At 37.4% G+C, this 6,000-nt stretch overlaps 1 non-coding gene across 1 annotated transcript; it reads right to left on the bottom strand.

Annotated features, from left to right (window-relative positions):
* Nucleotides 1–3,943: 3,943 nt before the first annotated feature.
* Nucleotides 3,944–4,082, bottom strand: LOC133865114 (small nucleolar RNA Z247). Its single transcript, XR_009899645.1, has one exon. It is a non-coding gene; the product is annotated as a small nucleolar RNA Z247 (small nucleolar RNA).
* Between the last annotated feature and the right edge of the window lie 1,918 nt (nucleotides 4,083–6,000).

The following is a 6,000-nucleotide window of genomic DNA, read 5'->3' on the forward strand; positions in this document are numbered from 1 at the left end:
AAAATAATGAAGAGGTCCCAAATCTTTCAAGGCAAAGTCCTTTTGTAAGTTGCAAATAAGTTGAGAGATAACCTCAGTGTCGGGTCCAATAACTATGATATCGTCAACATAGATCAAAAAAGATGAGAGACCGACCATTGTTGTAAATAAACAAAGAGGTATCAGACTTAGAACCCAAAAATCCCAATTCCAACAAGCGAGTGCTGAACCGTGAAAACCAAGCCTTTCGTGCTTTAAGGCCATAAAGAGCCTTCCGTAGATGGCAAACATGATTCGGAAATGATGGGTGAGCAAAGCCAGAAGGTTGAGTCATAAAAACATTTTCTTCAATAACACCATGAAGAAAAGCGTTTTTGACGTCAAATTGACAAATATACCAGTTTGATGAAACAACAAGAGATAAAACCACCCGAATGGTAACGGGTTTAACAACAGGGCTATAAGTCTCACCATAATCAATACCGTGTTGTTGATGAAATCCCTTTGCAACAAGGCGCGCTTTGTAGCGCTCTAGAGATCCATCAGCCCGTCGCTTGATTTTAAACACCCATTTACAATCGACCAAATTCATGTTTGGCCGTGGAGGGACAAGAGTCCAAGTACCATTTTGCATGAGGGCAGTGAATTCTTCATTCATAGCTTTCCTCCATTCAACATGTTTAAAAGCTGAAGAAAATGAGATGGGTTCACCGGAAGAGAGCACCATAGAAGAGGTTGTGAGTGCCTTCGGTGGAGGATATGAAATGAAACCATCAGATATTTGCTTGGGTTTGAAGATTTGATTGCGGGCTCTTGTTATCATAGGATGCATGGGCATTGATGGTGCAGTTGGACAATCCATAGGAGGAGAAACTGGACATGATTCAGGAGACGTGGTAAGAACAGTTGAGTCTGGAACTGAAAGAGGAAGGCTAGCTAGCTCATTTTCGGTATGAGAAGCTTGGAGAATAGGAAGTGTGGGAGGCACAGGAGTTGACTAAGAGGGCACGGCAAAAGCATGAAAAGGCAGTGAAAATGTAGAAGAAAGGGGATCCTGTGAGTCATGCGGAGAAATGTTAGAAAAAGGAAAAGAGTTTTCATCAAATATGACATTGCGGGAAATATAGACACGCCCGGATGAAGGATCAAGACACTTATAACTTTTATGTTTAAGACTGTAACCAATAAAGACACAAAGAGTAGATCGAAAATCAAGCTTATGTCGATTATAAGGGCGGAGGTGGGGCCAACAAGCACACCCGAAAGTTTTAAGGAAATTATAATCTGGAGTTTGATGAAATAGAAGCTCAAGAGGGGATTTGTGGAATGTAACAGGAGAGGGTAGACGATTTATAAGATAAGATGCGGTAACAAAGGCCTCATCCAAGTAACTATGAGGAATAGTGGCATTGGCTAGAAGAATAAGACCAGTTTCAACTAAGTGGCGGTGTTTTCTTTCAACAAGCCCGTTTTGTTGGTGAGTATGAGGACAGGTAATTCGGTGAGTGATTCCAAGGGACTGAAAAAGAGTGTGCAAGTTGCGAAATTCCCCACCCCAGTCTAATTGGACAGCTTTGATTTTTCAATCAAACTGATTTTCAACATTAGTGATGTGTGTTTTAAATAGTACTCGCAAGCACACGAATCGTTTGCAATATAGTGTGTGCAAGTGTGAGGTCGAATCCACAGGGAAATGGTCAAATATTGGTGTCTTGTTTAATCAACCTCATTTTAACCTAGTTCCAAAGGTTTGAGAATTGATTCAATAACAAAAGACTAAATAAAAGAGATGGAATGAAATATGCAAATTAAAAGGAACTAAGGCTAAGGAATCCACCAAACCAAATCCTACAACTCACACTCTTGGTTTCCACTTGAACACCCAAAGAACATTAAGCTTAGAGTGTCATTCAAGTTTCTTAACCATAAACCCGAGAACCATTAAATGAATCCAACACATAGACAAATCACAAAGAGTACCAATTGAAATCAAAACATCCAATGTATCATTCAATCACAATGGATATCATCATTCAAACCGATAAAACAATGTATTCATCGGTTGAAACACATAAAATGTCCTCTTTCCACCACTAACCACATTCATTGCAAAAGATAAAGCTTTAAATGAATGGAACTTGAACAACTAATATGATATATCATTAAATGTGCATGTGATACACCAAGATTGTGAGTGTCATCAATGGAAAGGTTTCATCCTCAACCCTAGTTGAGGTTACTAGCCTTCCATGACTAAGAACACCACAAGAAAATGATGAACAACCATGGAAATGAAAGAAAAGCTTTACAAAGCGAAAGTATCTGAAAATAAAACTACTGAAATACACTACAACATGCACGAAATTAAATCTATCTACTGATTTTCTGCTCTATTCTTCCTCTCCCAACAAGGAGGCATGGCTATGGCTTTTATAGAAGAAAGCTAGGGCTAGAAATGACTCCTCTACCCTCCTCTAGGGTTCCTCTGCTGCTAGAGACAACCAAAAATACGAAACCAGCGTGTTCTGCAGCGAAAATCAGAGGGAGGACTGCTTTTTGGCTTCTGATTGGGCATTCTGGCGCGCTCTCCAAAAGCAGTTTCTGAGAAATTTCGATCGATCGACTTTTATTTAGATCAATCGACTTCGGACAAAATTTCGATCGATCGAATTTTAAGTTCGATCGATCGACTTTTCAGGATCTCCGAATTTCCAGTCATTTCCTTATGAAATTTGTCATTCCTCTCTTATTGTCCTACAGAAACAGAAAACACAAAAACTAACCAAAACATTAGAAAATAATAAGGCTAAAGGTCTAACTAGTGCAAATCAAGGGGTCCAAATATACAATATTTGGCACTCATCAATTAGTCTTGAAATGAACAAAAATATTATAAGCATCAAATTTAGAAGCCATAGGAAATAACCTAGTGAATTTGGAATAATCATCAATAAAGCAAATGTAAAAACGATTGCCATTAACAGAGAGATAAGGGGAGGGACCCCATACATCTGTAAAGATTAAATCTAAAGGACCACTAGAAACAGATGGGGATAAGGGAAAGGGAAGACGATGACTCTTGCCGAGTTGGCAAGCATGACACACAAAAGTATCTTTATTTTTACCAACAGCTAATTGATATTTAGAAACAATTTGATGAACAATCCGTAAGGACGAATGACCAAGCCGTGAGTGACACCGATCAATGGAGACACGTTCACCCAAGTAGACAGATGGATTTCTAGAAATTTTGGAGAGACCGTGCAATGGGTAAAGCCCATCTTTACTCTTGCCTTGGAGTAAGATAGCGCCCGAGAATAGATCCTTAACACAGAAAAAGGAAGGGTGAAATTCAAAATAGACATTGTTATCTTTGGCAAACTGATAAACAGATAATAAATTTTTACTGATACGAGGAACATAAAGAATATTGTTGAGAAAAAATGATTTGGAAGAGGAGCAGAAAATAGAAGAGCCAGTATGGAGAATTTTCAGACCTTGACCGTTACCAATTTGGACCTGATCATGTCATGTATAATCCTCTGCATTAAGATTAAGATTGCCTAGATCAGAAGTCACATGATTATTTGCCCCGTGTCAGGGTACCAAGTAGAGTCCGACTGCTGACTGGAGTTGGCCAAAAAGGCCTGCACAGACGGTTGAGATGAAGTATGAATGTGTTGATCAAATCGATGCTAGCAATTTGAAGCAAGATGTCCAACCTTGTGACAAATTTGACAAACATGTCGATTATTGCCTCCAAAATTAGAGCCAAAAGATGACTGGGCAGGGGGTCCTCCACGACCACGCCCCCTGCCTCTATAGCGTCCTCCAAAAGGACTACCTCTGGTCCAATTATTGCTTGGCGGACGATAGCCACGATTATTAGAAGAAGATTGGCGTGTTGCCATATTGGTAGTGGACATAGGAAAATTAGAGACTGTAACCTGTTGTTCAAGGCGCATTTCGTGGGTTAACAAGTACCCATACAGTTCATCCAGTGAGATAGACTCCAACCGGGTAGTCACAGACGTGACAAGAGAATCATAGTCTGAAGGTAAACCAGCAAGAATGTAGGAGATCACATCAGATTCTTCTAGATGTTTGCCAATGGCAGAAAGAATGTCTGCAAGGCTCTTAGCCTTTTGAAAATAGTCTTGAATGGAAAGATTCCCTTTCTTGAGAGTTGCTAATTGGTATCATGTTTGCATAACACGAGCAGAGGAGTGAGAGAGAAATGATTTTTCCAGAGCAGCCCAGACATCACGGGCAGAATCAAGACCAACTACTTAAGGTAACAATGGTTCAGAGATGGAAGAGATCAATATACTCAAGATCAATTGATCTTGTTCAAACCATAGGTCGTATTCAGGGTTGACAGTGGGAGTAGTAGAGGAAGATGATGCTGGAAGAAGAGGTGTTGGAGGTGGGATACTGCCCTCGAGATACCCAAGAAATTTATGGGCACGAAAGGATGGAACCAATTGAGTTTTCCAAGAGAGATAATTGTCTTTTGTTAATTTGAAGAAATTGGATGTATTCATGGGAGGAAGAGAGAGACGAGACATTGTAGAAGTGGAATTTGAGGTGGTTGTGGAATCTGTAGTTGACATGATAAAGAGCAAGGAAGGTGTTTGAAGGAAAGCCTCAAAGAAAAAGTTGAGAAAAAATAAAATAAAATAAGAGAGGACAGCTAGTCGTATGGTTGGTCTGATACCATAAAGAGATTTAGACTAAGATTTGTTTTGATTTCCTTCCCATAAAAACTATGGTAGCAGTACCTGAATTTATAGAAAACAATTCCAGTAGAGAACTTCAAAAGTCTTTACAGTTACATGTATCCAAGCGTTTCATCTCTAGCTTTCAGTTATTTTTATTTTTCTCTTCAAGGGTCTCACTTGTAGCTTCCATTATCTTGCTTGGCTGCTCATCTTCAACTTCCATTATTTTGCTACACTTATTGCTGCTGTGGATAGGATCAGGTGGATTATTATCTTGAGTATTTAAAATTGTCTCAATAATATATATATATATATATATATATATAGTAACATATAGTTAATTACATTTACTTAGTATATGTTAATAAACTAGATAATATGTTAATTTATGAATTAATTAGTTAGTATGTTAACTAATACACACACATATAAATATTAAATAAGCATATATAACATATATTACTTAATTACTAATATACGTGCTTAAATTTATATAACTCTTTTTTAGTAATATATAACAGATATGAACGAATTAACGAGTCGGACTAACGAGCCGAGTGAGTGATCCAGTCGAGTTTTAAACGAGTTGAGCTCGTGAGCCCCTATCAAGTTTTGTCGAACGAGTCGGGTATGTATCACTTACTAATCGAGCGGATTTCTACAATAACGAGCGAGTTTTTACAGTATCAAGCTCGAGTTTGACTCAGATTAAACCGAGCGGATTGTCGAACAAATTGGTTTATTTAGATCCCTAACATATCCTTTTATGTACTAAAAGTTCATTTTTAAACTAATTAACCCCAATCCCAAACAGGGTTTAAGATAACTTTTAATTTGTTAATAACACTTTTTAAGCTCATTAAAGTAACCCAAAAAGTCTATTACTAGCTTTGCTAGAAGCTTGTCAATTGTCAAAAACTTTTGTTTCTCTATTCTCACAGCAGTAGCATTTCCTTATGGATGGCTTAGTATTGTTAAAAAAAAAAAAAAAAACTGTAATTATGTTATAGGTTTTTTAATGGTATAGGTTTTTTAATGGTTTAAATTTTATTTTGAACTTTCTTTGAGAAAGAGAAATAAAATATAATTACCGGTAGGTTTAAGGTTGCGATTTTGTAGATAAAAAATATGATTTTAAGTTAAATCTTGGGAATTACGTTTTTAAAAAATTGTGATTTGAAAATATAAAAAACTGTTTTTTCAAATCGCAGGCAATGAAGTATTTTTTTGAAATGAAAATTGTATTTTTTTTTGAGTCAAACATGTAAATTGGTAGTCGGCCACTCTAATTTGGCCAAGT

The sequence above is a fragment of the Alnus glutinosa genome, chromosome 3, assembly GCF_958979055.1.
Source record: "Alnus glutinosa chromosome 3, dhAlnGlut1.1, whole genome shotgun sequence".
Classification (NCBI taxonomy): Eukaryota; Viridiplantae; Streptophyta; class Magnoliopsida; order Fagales; family Betulaceae; genus Alnus; species Alnus glutinosa.